The sequence below is a fragment of the Sarcophilus harrisii genome, chromosome 2 (assembly GCF_902635505.1).
Source record: "Sarcophilus harrisii chromosome 2, mSarHar1.11, whole genome shotgun sequence".
Taxonomy (NCBI): domain Eukaryota; kingdom Metazoa; phylum Chordata; class Mammalia; order Dasyuromorphia; family Dasyuridae; genus Sarcophilus; species Sarcophilus harrisii.
Window position 1 is genome coordinate 603381217 of NC_045427.1, and position 11486 is coordinate 603392702.

General features: G+C 41.5%; 1 protein-coding gene across 3 annotated transcripts in view; it reads right to left on the reverse strand.

Moving 5' to 3' along the window:
* TSPAN14 (tetraspanin 14) overlaps positions 1-4031 on the reverse strand; it is a 92470-nt gene extending 88439 nt beyond the window's left edge. For 2 of the 3 annotated variants that reach the window (XM_031956365.1, XM_031956363.1), the window contains exon 1: positions 2700-3146. The gene's annotated coding sequence lies outside the window, so the exon portion shown is untranslated. Of the gene's footprint in view, positions 1-2699; positions 3147-3918 lie in introns of those variants that run through there. The other variant, XM_031956364.1, reaches the window with a different exon arrangement.
* Between the last annotated feature and the right edge of the window lie 7455 nt (positions 4032-11486).

The window sequence follows — 11486 nt, forward strand, 5'->3', positions numbered from 1 at the left end:
GTTGAATCTAACTTATGAAAGCTTATCTCACATGACCCACTCAACCTTGAACGGGAAGGTCTCAAAGACGCCCAACCCTGATGTCAGAAACTTCTTGAAATTGAACTCAGAATCTTTAGTTTTAGATTCCTCTACAGAAAGGGGAACTTAGGACCTCCAAAACATTATAGCCATGATGGAAGTCTGGGAATATGACTGAAAACTCTGTCTCTAACATATTCCAGTATGAAATCTTAAAAAACTATGCCCTTTTCTGGACTCAAACATCAAGAAAAAAAACACGTATAAAATACACAGTCACATCTGCATCTCCTTTTCCTCTAGCTAAATTGCTGGGTTTGCATTCCCTGTAATATAAAAAGGGTGGGGGGGTTGGGAAATAGGAAAGTACAATGATTACTCTTACTTCCTCTTCTGTAGAGGTTGGGGGGATTGCTTTTTAGGATTTCACAAGTTCTTCTGGTGCCTATGAAACAAACAAGATATGGTGGGGGCAGAAGGGAGGGAAGTATTCAGTTGCAGAATACCCTGAAAGTACAATTTGGTGCCCCAAACATAGCCCAGATGGCTTAACATTCAATTATCTTCACACACACCAGTTTTTCCATTGCCAAAATCAAATGCTATAAATACACATACAAATGGCTCTCTCCAAAAACAAGGAAACAGTAATACATGTATCTGTTTTAAAGGTTTTTGTAAATGCTCTTAGCCAAGATTGCTACTCTCCTTGTAAAAACAAACTTGGTCTTTCATAAGCAATAGCTCCCAATTGTCTCCAATGCCCAGTTCACAATAAACACACTCCATTTCTTTCCAAACACTTCTCTACTTCTCCAAGTGGAAAAGCAGCCATAAGGAGTCCCAAAGATGACACAATGTATAAACTGGGTATATACAACCTCCACAACTGTCCTAGAAAAATGCAACCAAGATGTAAAGTAAAAAAATCTAAACTAGGAAGGTAAACAGTGTGTCAACATACACCATTCATTAAAGAAAATCCAAAACCTCAAAAGTACAACCAGAGTAACAGTATAGAGGCAATATGGACAATAAAGAAGCCTGTGTTTCCACACTTACTAGCTCTGTAACCATAAGCAAGTCACTTTTCTGATCCTCAGTTTCTTCATCTGTAAAATGGAGATAATTATGCATCTACCCCAGTTATTGTGAATATCAAAAAATAATGAATATATTTGCCAAAGAAATGACAACTAATATAATTATCACAACTTTTTGTCACTGAAGACTTACAATTTGAAACAAGACCCCCACCTCCACCCAATAATCAGTGCAGGAAGTTACAAAGGCTATTTGGTTATGATGCTAGTGTCTCTTTCAAACATGGCTGCTCACAGCACAAGGAGCTCTTCATTGATTCCCATTGATTCAACCACCCTGGTTACATCCAGGGTCCACCTTCACCTGTTTGAAAAAATGCCAAGCCAAGGGATCTCGCCCTTGGAGAGGTGCAAGCTTCCAAGATCTCACTGAAGAAGCTGTCAGAGGGAAAGAAATGGAAAAAAAAAACCAAGCAGTCCTGCCACCACTGGCAGCAGCCATCACTCAACAGCCATCGGTCAAATATTAACCTACCAAACCACTAAACCTCTCTCAAGGCGTTTTCTCTACTTTAAGCAGTGGGATCACAGAGAACCAATCTCACAGGGCTGAGAAATGAGGATCAACTCGACCATTGTCAGAGCTCACTGGGGCCATGTGCAAAGAAAAAAAAAAAAGACACTGAAGTGGGATGTGGATTTCTGATTCAAAGTTCCAAAGGTCCAGTAGTCTACCCCCAAAGTAATCCATTTCTCAGCTAGTCTCACGCAATGTACTTTTTGAAAAATGAAAGATCTTGTTTCTTTCAACTACCCATCGAGCACCAGTGGTGGGAGTTAAGTAAGAAACTTTTACCTGATCCACTGTTAATTCACTTTATAGTTTTTTCGATTAAACCAACCTGTTCCGTCTATCCACTCCATATGGGAGACTTCTTACATAACCCCCAGCAGCTGCATCTCAAGACTGCAACCCAGAATCGGGCACACAGTTAAGGCTGAGTTGCTGACAGAGGAGGGTGCCAAGTAGCAGGGGGAGTGAGGGGCTTCAAGCTTATTTAAATAAAATTTTAAAACCTCAAAACTTTAAAAAGCACTATCCTTCTCTCGCCAGCCCCGGGGTCATGCACTAGTACTCAGGTCCCTAGCTAGAATAAAATCGATAAATTATGGTCTTCGCTTCCCATTCACAAGGGCCTGATCGATCCTCCTCATCCACCCACTTCCCGATCCCAGGGTGACATCCTGCAAACGAGACCTCAAAACACATTCTCGAGTGGGGCATGAAGGGGGAAGAAGCTGAAGTCTCCGGGAAGCCGCGGGCAGGAGGCGGGTCCGGGCGGCCGGGGCACCCCTCCCCGGAGAGGAGCCCAGCGCACAAGGAGGTTGCCTGCCGGTGTACCAGCCGAGTGCCCGCCAGCCTGCTCGCCTCGCTCCGGAGCGTGAGAACAAGTTGGAGGCCCAGGACCAAAAACGAAAGAGGAGGAGGCTCCGGCGGCCGAGATGAGCCGGGGTGGCCGGAGACAATGGGGGGAGGAGAGCTCAGCCCGGAGGGGGAGCCAGGCAGAGGCGCGCACCGAGCCCCTTGGCCGGCGATCTGTGGGAGGCTCGGGCGGGGGGCTCCCCACTACTCACCCGCGGGGGCGGCGGCGCTCTGGCCCCGGCCAAGGAAGTTTGAGCAAGTTAAGCCGGGAGGAGGAGGTGGCGAAGGCTGGGCTCACTCAATCCATCCGGGTGTCCCGAGCATCCGAAAAAGGGGCGGGAGAGAGGCGGAGACACCGAAGCGGAGCCCGAGCCCCCCGAGCCAGCGAAGGAGCCAAAGGGAGCCGGCCTGGCCGCCGGGGCGCCGGGCGCGATGGGCTCCTGCTGCTGGCACAGCGGGGAGCGCCGCGCGTCGCGGGAGGGGAGGGGGCGACAGGAAGGCGGGACGTGCTTCAGGGCCCACGGACGGCACTGCCCTCTCTCCGGATGGATGGACCGACGGACTGATGGGTGGTTAGCTCGCAAGCCCAGATGCTCCCAGCGCCAAGCCTGGCCCCCTTGTTGTTATCTGAGAAGAGCGGAACTTCCTTGCACCGCCGCTCAGCCCGCCCCTGGACCCCGCCGCCCCGCCTCGCGCCCCGCCCCGTGCTCGAGCCCAGCCCAGCCTCGCCGGCGAGAGGACCTGCGCCCACCCGGAGCCCGGAGACCTCGCCTCTGCCTGCCCTCCGCCGCGCGCCCCACCCTCCTCCGGGGGCGTCTCCTTAGCTCCTCCACGCGCCCTTCTGGCCCCCTCCTCCGCCACTTTTGGAGAGCTCACGGCAGCGCCTTGGCCGCCTTTTCTGGCGCTGGGACAGCGCCTGCTTCCATTGTGTGCCACGCGTGTTCCCGGAGCGCCGCTGGCCAGGGGAACCGGCTCCCCGACGGCCTGCGCTGAGTGTAGGAAAGGCGTGGAAAGCCGTGCCCTCCTCTGCCATCTGTCATTGCCCTGCCTGCATCTCGTTTGTCCGCGCTAGTTATTTGTTGTCGGTTGTCTCGTTAGCCTGAGAGCTCTTTGAGAGCAGGGACGGAGGGTTTTTTCCCCTTTCTTTGTATCCCCTGCGCTTAGCGCTATCTCACAAGTACTAGATGATTAATAAATGCTTGCTGAGTCTATGATTAGGGAACGGGGAGGGTGGGGGAGCGAAGGGGCACGAGAGAGGGTGAGAGTGAGTTGTGAGTGTGTGTGTTGGGGAGGGGGACCATGATCCCTGGAACCCGCCCTGCTCCGTGGCTCCGTCTAAATCTATTCCACAGCCTGGGGCTTTCTGAACCCTTATCCCCTCGACACACCATCCAGAGAAGACCTTGGGGGCGGGGGGCAACGAAGGCTAACCTCTAGGTGCAGAGCCGAAAGGATCGGCCTGGGCGATGTTGGCCAGTTAGTTGGACTGGGCGGCTTGGTCCTGAGGACGAGGTGGGCGAGAGGTCTCTCAGTGAGGTCTGTAATGATTTGGGGGGAGACTGAAGCTTCCTTACAAACCAAGATTTTCATGTGTATGCAAACCACACGGAACCACGGACTACGTCCAACACTTACCCCCTCTTGCGGCGACTTCTACCCCGGTGCTAAAAATAACTTAATTTTTATTTTATTTTATTTTTTAGCTAGTACTCTGGCTAACCAAAATTTGAGTCGGATCTCTCCAGGCAAATCAAAAGGGGAAGAAGGTTAGGTTCTTGGTGGTCTGAAGCACTGGGGCAAAAAGGCCGGGTTTTGTCTTTAAATTTGGAGACCTGACTTAATTTGCATAACAAGACTTACATAATTGTTCAAAGTTGATCCAAGAAGGTATGGATTCCAAAATCTTAGTCAAAAAAAAAAAAAAAAAACACCTTTCTTTGCTCTATTTTATGTTCGATATTTAATTCATTTCCACAAGCAACTCTTAAGCACCTACGAAGTTCAAGAAAAGCCTTGTGGCATAAAAACAGAACACTCCCTTTCCCCAGACTAGGCTACACTAGAGGGACATAACACATACGCAAGTATATTACAAAGTAATTTCAAGTGGGTTAGGGTGTTAATTGAGGGAATGAGGAAAGGACTCCTGGGAGCCTGTGACAGCCGAAGAGTGCATTGAAGAGAGTTAGGAATTCTACAAAGCAGGGATGGATTGCCTCCTAGGGGGAAGCTAGCTGGCCAATTTGACTGGAAGAAAAAGGGAAATGAATTAAGAGGGGAAAGGTATGTGGGAGTCAGATTGTGAAATCTTTCACTTAATGCCAGCTGGAGTTTATCCCTAGAGGCAGCTGGGAACCATTGAAGATTTTTGACTAAGGAGGATTACATGAAGAAAAATGACTTACCTAAGCAGAGTCACACAGATATTAAGTGTCAGAACTGAGATTTGACACCAGGCTTCTCCTTATTCCAAATCCAGGGCTTTTTCCAACTCCAACCAAAGTATTAACAAATCCAACTATGTTCTTTTCTCACCCTACTTTGTGACCTGAGTTAAGCCTTATAAAAGCCAAGGTGGATTCTTTCCTGTCACTCATATCACAGGATGATAAATTTAGAACTGAAATGAATAAGAGATCCTTTGGCCCAAAGGTTCTTAACCTGGGAACTGGGAATTTGATTTAAATACATACACATAATTATTTCAGCCTAATTGTTTTTACTTATACCCAAGTAGTTTATTGTTTGTCTTTAAAAACATTATTCTGAGTAGAGATCCTCAGGCTTCACCAGACTGAGAAAGAAGTCCATGACACAAAAGAAACTAAAAACCCCAATATATTCCAATATCTTAATTATGCTGATGAAGAAACTGAGGTCCAGAAAGATAAAGCACCTTGACTAATGTCAAAAGGTAAAATGATAGAATCTTCTGACTTTAAAATTAGAAATCAAAGTATCGCACTGCCTTCCTACGTCTTTCTAATAAATTGTACTTCTAATTCACTGATGACCAGCTCTGGCTTTACCGAGAGCCTATTTACAATGCTTTTGGGGGAGGATTAGCATCTCTGGCCTTAATGAGTCCTGTGGTTCCAAAATGCTGTAGCTATGTGGACTAGATAGATTCAGGGTAACCTACAGGCCTCAAATCGAATTAGGGCGATGTCTACCCCAAGCATGTGAATATTTCCAATGCTGAATGAACAATTTGTTTTAATGGCCACATGGGCAAGCTGAAGAAGTCACTGTAGTAGTCAGACATTTTATTCCATCCACAGTTGACTTGATTTTTGTCCTGCCCCTGGACTTTGAGGACTCCGGAAGAGAATAAAACAATGACTTTCTGAAACTGTCTCACTTAGATCTAATTCACAAGGAAGTCTAGACATGATATCATTGACTCTTCAAAAAATGAAGAATAAGCAACGACAGTGGCTTCAATTACTTAAAGGGAAAGAGAGAAAGGATAAGGGATATTTTTATTTTATTTCACTTTTCTCTAAATAAATTAGTACAAAATTAGTCCCCTATTCAAGTTTATAAATTGGTAATAATTGATTATTAGTTAACAAGGCCAATCCATAAAGGCCTATTTAACTGACATTTGTAGCTGCTTTCTAGTTTTGATGGTACTAAAAAGTCTGAGTTCTAGGGCTTGTGGGACAAGAGGAAGGAGAAAGCTTCCTTCCCTTATTTCCTGGCTCTCAGGTTGGCCTAAGGCAGTTCCAAATAGAACCCTCTAGTGTTGACATGTTCCCAAAGAAGGAGCATTGTGGTGTGGTGGAGAACAAAATAAATTTGGGCGGGGGAAGAAGAGCATGGGGGAAAGGTAAATTAGAGATAGGACAGGTGAAGAATCACCGTGATACCTGGGTGCAAAAACTTGTACTTAGCACTTGTATACTTCTGGAGAAGTCATTTAACCTCCCTTGATTATAGTTTCCTTCTCTATAAAATGAAGGGTCAGACTCTAAAGTCCCTTCCAACTTAAAATCTACGATCTGATGATCCTTCCTTCAAATCAAAACTCATTTCCTTAAGATATATGACCTAAGAGGTAAGAAGAGAACAATGTTGTTGTTTAGTGGTAACAGTCATGTCTGATTCTTCACGACCCTCTCTGGAGTTTTCTTGACAAAGATACTAGAGTAATTTGCCATTTCTCTTCTCCAGAATTTTACAGATGAGAAAACAGATAATCAGGGTTAAATGACTTGCCCAGGGACATACAGCTAGTGTCATAAGATCAGATTGGCCTTCTATTCACCAAGCATTCTACCTGCCCCAAGAAAACAAGGTTAAGCTAATTCGTGATAATATTTAATGATTAAAATTCCCTTACCCTTTCCTGAATATTTTGGGGTTTTTTTTTTGGGGGGGGGGGTATTTTGTTTTGTGTTTTTTAAAGTGATTTGTTAGCCTAAATGAATGGATATAATTACAAATAGCCTAACAAAGGAAAAAGAAATCTACACAAAAATAAGTTGGAAATCTCTGCTTGAGAAATTGCTTTCAGCATCATTTCCCCTAACTGAACAACTGCATTTTCCTACAATCTTCTCTTTCTCATCTTCCAAGCCCATATACATTCTCTAAATGTTCCAAGTGCTTCACAAGGGCTGTGACCACAGAGACTGTGAGATGGCCATTTGTATATAGGAGATCTCTAAGCAAATTGGGAGCTTACAACAAAAGGGTATTTTTGTTGCTTTGGAATTACAGTTCCAAACATAGCTTGTCTAAATGACCATGCAGGATTGGCTTGGAACTACTTGTCCACAGCTTCTTGTGGGAGATTTTTAAACTCAAGATAACAGCTTTTGTCATTCATTGTTTATGTCTCAATAGTACTACCGAAAGAACTTGCTTTATCAGAAGAAGTCCTGAATTTGCATTCCATAAGTGACTGAATCGGTCATTATAAAAAATTAATCTTTTCATCTCCTAGTTGTTATATTAAATGAGGTTCATTTGTGTGGCCTTAAGTAGGTCACATCAACTCTCAGGCCTAGGTGTTCTCATCTGTAAAAAGAGGAGATTAGACTCCCTTCCAGGTCTAAAGCTATGAATTTGTGATCCCATTACGATGTTCCAGATGGCTTTCACTTATCTTGTAGGTATGTTATATTCAGTCCTGTAAATATATCTTCACCTTCTATAATATGATTTTTAAACTTTTTTCTTAATTTTTATAATTTGGGATTCAGGATCCTTCCTTCTGCAACTTTTGATTGACTGAAAAACCTGCTCTTTATTAATATTAACTTCACCTGATCAAAACCTGTCTCATGAGATATAAGTTTTAAACATTTTTGAAATAAGAAATCAGAGGAAGAATCTCAACTGTCCCTGACTTCTTGGAGACATGTAAATCTCTTCTTTCAATCAGCCCATTTGTGAACATTCTGAAATGTAATTTAATCCATAATTTGAATTAGTTTATTTAGAGAGTCTGTTTTAACTAAGTTTATATCCTTAAGGGAAATATGAGATTATGACTTTGCTTAACCAACTTTAACTTTTATAATATTGAAGGCAAAATAGGATTATGAATGTCTTTTCTTTAGCTTTTATTGTCTAAGAGGAATATACAAGATTACAATATTTTAAAGAAAATTTCTGTCAACTTAACATAATTTTATCTATTAAAGACCTTGTTATGAATCCTAATTGGGGTTCAGATACATTATTTCTCTCAGAGATCTGTACCTATTCCTAAACACAATAAGACCTAGGTTTTACTTGCCTCCATAATTTCTATACTGTGGTAGATTTATTTCAGCATCAGTTACCTACCAAGTGAACTCAAAGAGGAGATATTTCTTTTATAACCTCCCCTTTACCAAATCTATTTCCAAAATATATTCGTTCTTGAAGGCCCAACTCAACTCCCATCTCCTCTAGGAAGTCTTCCCTAAACATATACTATTCAATCCCTCTCAAATTTCACCAGGTAGTAACTAGCAAAATTCAAATCCTTTAACTCTTAACATGGCACAGTTTTTATAGATCTGAATTGAAAAGAACAAAGAAGAAATCTAGAAGCTGCTTCTGAAATAAGAAAGTCAATCCAGGCACTGTGGATTCTGCATAACTTAGACAGAGAGTTCCAATGGTCATCCAATGACATAGGAACTATGTGACAGTTGTATGTTTGAAGTAGAGTCTAGATTTTTTTTAATTGCATGAAAAAAATCCCACTTCTTTACCTATCACATACCAAGCACTGTACTTTATACATCTTATCTCTTTTGACATACATGATCACAACTTTATAGTAATTTTTTCTTCAGAGAACTTTAAAATGAAAAATACCTATTTCCATAAAGATTATTCTGAAACACTGAGAGATTATTATTATTCCAAGTATGACAATGGAGAAAATCATGCATAAATTCCTATACCAAGTCTTTAGTGACCTCTTCCTAGTCAAAAGTCTCATAGCTCATTGCACTTACTACATTCTGCCAGGTTCTACAGTTATTTATAGGCGTATTTATAGGCATATCCAATATCCAATTTATCATAAAAGTTTTTTAGTTCATTTTTGTAGCTTTACTGAGTAGCATGAGTTGTTGAACTCAATAGGTGCTAGATAAATTTTTGTTAAATTGAATTCATCTAGGTTGGAGTCCTAGATCTTTCCAAAGCTCAAGTAGAGCTTTGTACCACTGAAGGCTTTCCATATCTTTGTAAAAGCAGATAAATGATTTAAGTCAACGTGATAACTAGTATATTTCTGTTCATTCTGCCTCCTGGCTGGTAACCCTAACTTCATTCTTTCTTTCCCCCCATCTATCCCACGTAGAACAGCCATGGTCATCGTCTTTGCCTTTCATCTTATCATCATTGTAACTTTGCTTCAAAAATGGACTTCTATTGTCAATGACATCAACTCCACATTCCCTTACTTAGATTTCAAAAATCCCTATAACCTGTCCCAACATAGATGCAGCAATTAATTAAACATTAACATTATCAGGTTCTGTGCTAAGCACTGGAAATACAAATACTAGAAGTGAGATTGTCCTTGCCCTCAAGGAACTTACATACAGGGTTAACTAGTTTAACCTCTGAAAGCTTCCTACCTTTCAGGTGTCTATTGGGCATGTGTGTTTTATTGTTTTCTAAGTAATTCTCCATTTTCCATCAGCAACATTGCTTGGTTTCCACCCAGGTACCCTACTGATGCCTCTTCCCTCTTTTCAATGTGTTTGTGTTTGTGTGTGTTTGTGTGTATTATCTTCCTCCAGACTGTAAGTTCTTTGTGGGCAGGAGTTGTCTTTTTCTTATTTGTATCCCCAAAGCACAGTACCTGGCACATCGTAGATATATTTTTTAATTGAACTGAACTGAACTGTCTTCCCTAATATTTTCTCTGTCCAGAATGCCTTCTCTTCTCTCCTTCAGCTATCCAAAGCCTTCCTTCTTCAGAGCTTCTAACTCTTCTAGGAAGTCATCCCGAAGCATACACTGTTCCATCCTTTCTCAAAATTCTAACAGCTTTTAGAGTTTGTGACACTATATATTAAAAAGTATTAAGATTGGAATCTGGAAAATCTGAGTTCAAAATATGGCTTTGATACTAGCTTTATGACAAAAGTTAAAATGAACTCAATTTCCTATCATTCTACTGAATAATTGTAACTTTGGTGTCTATTTCACAAGATTGTTGGAGACTCCAATGAGATAGTGAATATATAATGTTTTTCAAACCTTAGGGTACTAAATAAATGTCAGTTATTTTTGTTTCTGAATTAGATAAACCTTAGTACTAATTTATATGTAGTCTTGTGCCGTTTTCTGATTATTTCATACATGTAATTTTTGCCTCTTCTATGAAACTGTAAGATCCATGAGGACCAGATTTACCTCATAAGAACATGTATCAATAAATCTTTGTTGATCAATTGATCATGATACCAACTGATTAAAATATTAGAAATCTTTTTTTTTTATTTACCCATTTCTTTCCTTTTCTCCTTATAAATTCTCCAGATGCAGTATCATTGAACATTTTTATACTGTCCATGTTTAATAGCAGTGGTTTTCAAAAAGGAAAAAAAATACACATTCTTAGGATTATCATCATCCTTTCCTCAAGTAAGGGAAATTAAATCTTTGAAGTCCTGGGGACTTACTCTGGGTCAAATGGTATATAATGGTAAAAGAAAAGTCAGGTGTGAGATGTATCCTTTGAAATCAAAATGGACAGGAAGTCTTAGGAATCCAATGATGTTAGGTCTTCCTCTTGTCTAGATTCTCATCTTCTTGGACTAAATCACAACTGCAGTTTTGGAATCACTTTTGAAGAGGATACTCTTTCCTGCAGAAAAGTAGAATTTGATTTGAGATTTGTGAGTCATACTAATGTGACTGACTAATGATGGGTAGGAAAGTAGCAAAAATCAAGAGTGCCTCATGTGGGGGAGGGGAAATGGGGAAAGGGAAGAGGAAGAGAAAAGGATTTCTTGGCTACATACATAGTAGCAGAGTTCCTTAGGAAAATCAAGATTTAAAAAGAACTTTCAACCCCTCAACAGATTGGCTCTCAGAGATCAACCATGGCACATAGTATTTTCTGTAGATTCTTCCATAAAGCTTCAGTCTAACACAAAATGAAACACAAAACCATAGAAAGTTAAATATTGGGACTTTCAAATATGGGTTGGAGTAGATGGTCTTGCAAGTTGGAGAGGAAGTAGATGGAGGGCAATTACACCTTTCACCAGTATGTTCCTATAGACCAAATCCTGGGAATGTGCCTCTCCTGGACAGGGGTGCCTAATGAACATATTTTGCCTGCACAACCTGTCCCACCTCCCAAGATATGTGCACTTTGTGGAAATTTCAGCCCATAGTAAGTGATTAAGTGACCATTCAAAATTGGACCCTTAGGATGATTTAGTAGAATTCCACATTTAAATAATAATAGTAATAACTAACAATAATGTAGCACTTTAATGTTTGCTAGGTGCTTTACAAATGTAATTCCA